The sequence below is a fragment of the Condylura cristata genome, unplaced genomic scaffold (genome assembly GCF_000260355.1).
Source record: "Condylura cristata isolate star-nosed mole 26May11 unplaced genomic scaffold, ConCri1.0 scaffold00003, whole genome shotgun sequence".
Lineage (NCBI taxonomy): Eukaryota > Metazoa > Chordata > Mammalia > Eulipotyphla > Talpidae > Condylura > Condylura cristata.
In genome coordinates, this window is record NW_004567104.1 from 22,322,558 (window position 1) to 22,328,410 (window position 5,853).

The window sequence follows — 5,853 nt, forward strand, 5'->3', positions numbered from 1 at the left end:
GCAGGTTAAAGCACAGCACTAAGAAGCTTAAGCCACTTCCGCTGAGTTCGATTCCCGCTTGCCCCAGAGGAGATCCCCGTGGCGAGGCTGACCTCTCCTGGCCAGCCCGCTGCTCCCCAAAGCAGTGTACTTCGTAGATCTGCTTGCTCTGCTCCCTGCTCTGTCTCTGGTGAATCCTCTCACCCTCCGCATCTCTAGCCTGTTTCCCAGTTCTGTATGAATAAATAAAATCTTAAAAAAAAAGACACAGATTACTTGTGTATTTGTCATAAGCCATCAAAATGTATACTTAATATTATTTGTAAAGTATACCTCATACCTAGATAAACTAAAAAAAAAAAACTACAAAAGTAGATGATTTTCACTTGCTACCTGAAGCAACACCACAACTAGATGAAAATACAGTCCCATTTACAGATAAGAAAATTTAGAATTACATGGAAGAGATTCACTATAAATTAGCAGCAAACTCAGAATCCACAGCTACTACTACTGACTGTGGAGTCAAGGCTCATAATTAGTCTCTGTGAAGGTCCAGGATGGCAGAGAGATGCCTATGTTCTAACTATGGAAAGAATGACCTGAACAGTAGGCTGCATGGACAGTTGGTTTAGATAAAGTGCCTCTCTTCTCTGTGATAGTCTGTCCGTTGTTGAAGTGGGAAGACTTGGTAATAGTTGGTCTGGTCGTGCGTTTCTTCAGATAGCTGTTGCACTGACAGCTATGGGCAGTTTCCTGACCCAGGGATTTCATGAATTTATGTGGGCAGTAAGTGTTGTCTCCGTCACCAGAACAAAAAATGTCTTTGTATATTTTATTGTTGTATTATATCTTACTGTTCTTGTGATAAAATGAGTTAATAAATTTGTACTAGCTTTTTTTAATGGATATCCAATTAGTCTTGTAGTACTGTTATATGGAGATTTGTAGCTTTTTCAATGTTAAAAGAGGACTTTAAAAAGTTGACTATAGGGGCCTCTCTGTTGGCACAAAGGGTTAAAGCACAGCACTATGAAGCTGTCTGCAGCCACTGCAGCACCAGTTCGATCCCTGGCCACAGAGGTGACCCAAATGGCACAGCAGACCTCTTTCTCACCTGCCTGCTTTTCTCCTCAGCTGTGTATTTTAGTAGATTTACCTGTTCTGTCTGTCTCTGGTGAATCCTCTCACCCTCGCACCTCTTTCCTACTCCCCAGTACTTGTGTGCATAAATAAGTCTTTAAAAAGTGAAAAAACAAAAGTTGAGTGTAGCTGTACTTAGTGTGTTAACCTTTGAAATATATAAGACAGAACTGTACCTAGATTAAACTTGAATAGAAATAAAAGAAAATTTAGTCAAGACAGGATTAGATCATAGATGATAGTATCAATTTCAAAATCAGGAAATGTGGATGTTGTTCCTATGCTCATGTGCCATCTTGTAGAACTGAGATTCACTCTCCCAGCTGCTGTGAGTGTTAAGAATTGACAGCGTTCCACTGAGTCCTCTCCAAGGATTGTCCACAGCCAAATGGAGACAGATTGTGTAAAGTTACATCCCTTCTGTGGGGACAACCCACCTGTGTGGGTTAAACTCAGAAGGGTATAAAGCCTCAGTCACGTTGCATAATACTTATGAATTGTCCTGGTTCCAGATCTCTGTTGTGCTTGCATCACAGTACAACTTCTGCCCAATCTTGTTTCCCTGGGTCTAAAAAGTGCCCTCCAGTAAATTACTATATGCAAATAAGAAATTCTGTTTCTTAATATATCATGAGGATTGGTATCAGAAGTAGTGATAGAAAAAATGTTTAAAATGAAATTTTGAGGTTGGATCATTTCCTTGCCAGCCTACTGGTAATGAGAACCTCGTCATGGGTGGTAGTGGAACACTGATAGCCCCTGGAATGCCACAGCAGTTACAACTTTCACCATTGGAGAAACTTAAACACCCTTAAACAGTAGAAGCACATGTACCGTAAATGCAAGGGTTTTAATAATTAAAAGAACATTGGAGGGGCCTCCCAGGAGATACAAGAGATAACAGGGGTTAAAGTCTCAGCACTATGAAGCTATCACCAGCCACTGTAGCACAAGTTCAATCCCCAGCCAGGGATCTGACCCACATGGTGCAGCAGACCTCTTCTGTCTTGGCTGATGCTCCCCTCAGCAGTGTATTCAGTAGATCTGCCTGTTCTGCTCCCCACTCAGTCTCTGGTGAATCCACTTATCTTCTGCACCTCTGTTACCCCCAGTTCTTGTGTGCATAAGTAAATAATAAATTTTAAAAAGACGTTGGAATTGGGTTCATTTGGGGGGGGAGATGTCATTAGCTCGTTAAAGACAAGCAATGAAATACTGAGCCTGTTGCTCAATTTAAACAGCCAAACTGAAGCAAAGATGGGTATCAGGAGGTAGACTTCAGCTATGATACTTTTAAAGTCATGATCACTCTTCTAAGTTTCCAGATCTGACCTAAGTCTTAACTGACTGTTGGAGAAAGTTAGTGCTTGTAAAAAAAAAAAAAAAACAGACCCTGCACACACATCATGGCAAAAGTATAAGGTAATGATTTCTTCAGCCCTTCCCCAAAGCCTATCATTTTCCATGGATAGAGGAAAGAGGAATATAAAAATCTTTCAAGGACTGTTGGATACAAGGTGTGAATAGAGATATCTAGGAATTCAAAACATGCTCGTGACTCAGGCATATGCAGGGTCAGGAATTCTAACTCAGTGTGGATTGGTGGGAAATCCACTGACTAGACTCACCTACTATTTGTTTCCTAAGGTATTTAATACGGACGGTCAGACATGGGTATTGGCAGAACTCACACTGGCCCTTGGCCTGTCGGCTAAGAGCCATCTAGTGGAGGAAACCAAGTAGAAGTCTGAGAAAACACTCGTCCCTTTAGCCAACATAGTAAAGGAAAACCAAGTCCATGACAAGGGAATTGGCAAGTATCGGTGCTTCCCTAAACAACCAGAGCATACGAGAGTGGGCCTCCTCTTAGACCTCTTGCATGTGTCAGGATGGCCCCTACAAAACTAGTTAATTCCTGGGGGAATTAACAAAACCACGTCCTCATGTAGTTAGTCTCCCAATTGCAGCTGTGAGTCAGGTAAGGTATCAGAGTAAAGTGGCCTTGGGTGTATAGTATATAGCCATCAATTTGATGAGTGTACTTTCCCTACCTCTTGAGAAGGGAGAAGGGCAGCAGTTCACGTTCACATAGGAAGGACAGAAGATGCATGCTGCCTCTGAGCTATATGAAATCTGCCCTCTGCCTCAGTTTATCCTGGAAGAACTTGAGTCATTTGGACATTCTGCAAAGAGCGTATCAGCCTACTGTGTTGATGATTAGATGAGCATGACGTGGCAAGTACACTGGAGGACTGGGTGAGACGGTGCATCCCGAGGGCAGGAAAACTGGCTACATGGAGATGTAGGGGATCACCACATCAGTGAAGTGTTCAGGGACCTAGGTTTGGGGACAGGTGGAATATATCCTCCCATCCTCACCAAATTAGGAAAAATTAGCTCACTCAGCTAAGAAAAAAAACATAATGCCTGGCATGACTTTTTGGATGCTGGAGGCAGCATATTCCATATTTGGAAATACTGCTTTCACTTACTTACTTAGGAAAACTGCCAGCTTTGAGGACAGGCAAGGGTTCTGTAGCAGATGTAGGCTGAGGTGCAGGCAGCTCTGCTGCTAGAAAAATTAAAACCAGTGGGTTGTACAAGGTGGATGCAGTATTATTTCTGGTGAGATAAGTTGCCATGTGGAGAACAGCAGAATCAGAACATAAAGCCCCAGGATCTGCAGCCCGTGCCATCTGCCACACAGGATCATTTCGGGGAGAGAGCTTGTGGGCCTGGGAGAGAGGAAACACGTAACATCGGACGTTATTTATCCACCGTGAGCTGAGTTCTGTGAAATTTATCAAACCTAAAGATTGGGAAGAACGAGCGGCATTTCATCATAAGATGGAAGTGGTAAGTCCGGGAGCTATTAAAAAGAGGGCCTCCCTGGTGGCACAGGGGTTAAAGTCTCAGTGCTATCAGGCAGCCACTGTGGCATGAGTTCGATTCCTGGCCAGGGAAACGACCCATAAGGTGCAGCAGACCTCTGTTGTCTTGCCTGCTGCTCCCCTCAGCAGTGTAATTCAGACAGTCTGCCTGTTCTGCTCCGCACTCTGCCTCTGGTGAACCCCCTGCACCTCTGTCCTGTACCCCAGTTCTTGCATGCATAAATATAAAACAACTCTTTAAAAAATAAATAAAAGCAGGGTCAGAGAAGACAAGAAAATGCATGAGCAGGAGGCCCAGGATTCCATGTCACCTACCATTTTGTACCATTACAAAATGACCTAGTATTTTCTCTTATTGCATAAAGGTATTATCACAAATTTAGCAGCTCAAAACAGCATGTATTTATTCAGTTTTATTCTTCTTTGGTTCACAGATGGAAGAATGGAGAATGGCAGGCATATTCATATTGCCAAACTCAGTTTTACCAGAGCTAGCCGTCCAGTTGGAATGGCCCAGAATCAAGGCAGGCAGAGAAGTTGGCAGAATGAGAAGATAACTAGGACCCAGTGCACTGGGACTGTGGAAATGCTTTCCGAATGTAGAGGGGAGAGAGAAACCCAGAAGTATACATTTCTGTACATCTAACTACACATTCAGGTATGCGTACACGGCTCTAGTGTTTTATGTGTGTTGGCCTTGTTCCTTTAATACTTGTTTATGTAAGTGTGTGTGCAAAGCAAAATTGCTTCTGTTTGCTGGTTTTTCTTTCAACCTAAAATGAGCTTCTCTGTGAAGCATGGAAAAATCACTGACTTGCATTATACCATTATTTTAATTTAAAGAAACATCAAATCTTTTGAGAATTTATGTTTTATTATTGATTTTCTCAGAATACCACAAGAAATTTTTTAATAAAAAATAGCAATTATTAACTGATGCCTGTTTGCCCTACTCTGGTTTGGAAAGGAAGAAGTGTACACTTCAGAGCTCCACTGATTTAAATGTAAACCAGATCTAAAACTATGATTCATAGAGCAGCACTTTGCAAAAGTCTGGTCTCAGCCTAGACTAGTCTTTAGGCTCCTCCTTTGCTGAGATCTGGTCACTAAGGCATCACAGTGCAGAAACTAGCCCACCAGGGGGCAGTGGAACACAGATGGCAGCTGAGGGGAGCAGCAGGAGACAGATGAAGTTTTGCTGTGCCATGTGGGTCAACTCCCTGGCAGGGGATAGAACTTGTGCTGTAGTGGCTGGCCATAGCTTGACACTATAAAGATGTGGATGAGAGACATGGTGATACCGGCAGTGGCACCCATTATTTTGATTTGTACTTTGATTTTGCTTCTTCTGTCCCACTTTAGGAGACCTGCTTCAAAATACCTTTCTTGGGGTTCCCCGCCAGCAAGTGCCTTAGACTTGTGGCAAGCATTCAGGCTTCAGAGGCCCCACTTCCAGCTGACCTTGTTTGGCGGGGCATTTGCCCACAAACCCGTAGGTCTTTGAGATGTTTTCTTGGCAACTCTTACGAGGAATTGTCTTCTTTCTTCCCTCTTAAGCACATTAATCTTATTAAAATCCTTTCACAGTAGTGTTGCTGCCCTTGTGTTTATGCAGCAGATGGCAGATCGCTTTGGGTTGTGCAAGTTTGGGGGTCTCTGGTACTCCTTGGTCACACACTAGCACTTACGGTTTCACTCTGAGGACTCGGTGAGATAGAGCTCCCAGATGGAGCAAATACCCTCGCTTATGTGAGCCCCATGGGAACGTCCATGTTCCTCCAAAGGAAGAGAAGAAAGTACTGGGCGCTGGCCCTTTTAAGACAGTATCAGCTTCCAAAGT